Here is a 274-nt window from a genome sequence, read left to right as displayed (position 1 = left end):
GGTGGCACTGGCTTGTGACAGGGGGGGCGAAAGAGGGTTTAGGGATTGCCGAGGGGGCGAGAAAGGACAGCAAGAGGCGCTTCAAAGGCTCAGGCGGAACCCCCAGCCCTGAGCTCTCTCCCCCATCTCGATCCAAAGCGGTTTCGCGGTGGAATAAACATCTCTGATCTAAGACAGCTGCCGGGAATCAAAGGCCGCCCCAATCAGCGCAGAACAGGCCGAAGATGCGACTGAAAAATGCCCACGCCTGACAGGGGAAGAGAAGGGTGCGCGG

Source organism: Antrostomus carolinensis, unplaced genomic scaffold (assembly GCF_000700745.2).
Source record: "Antrostomus carolinensis isolate BGI_N321 unplaced genomic scaffold, ASM70074v2 scaffold976, whole genome shotgun sequence".
NCBI classification, from domain to species: Eukaryota; Metazoa; Chordata; class Aves; order Caprimulgiformes; family Caprimulgidae; genus Antrostomus; species Antrostomus carolinensis.
This window is presented reverse-complemented; position numbering follows the sequence as displayed.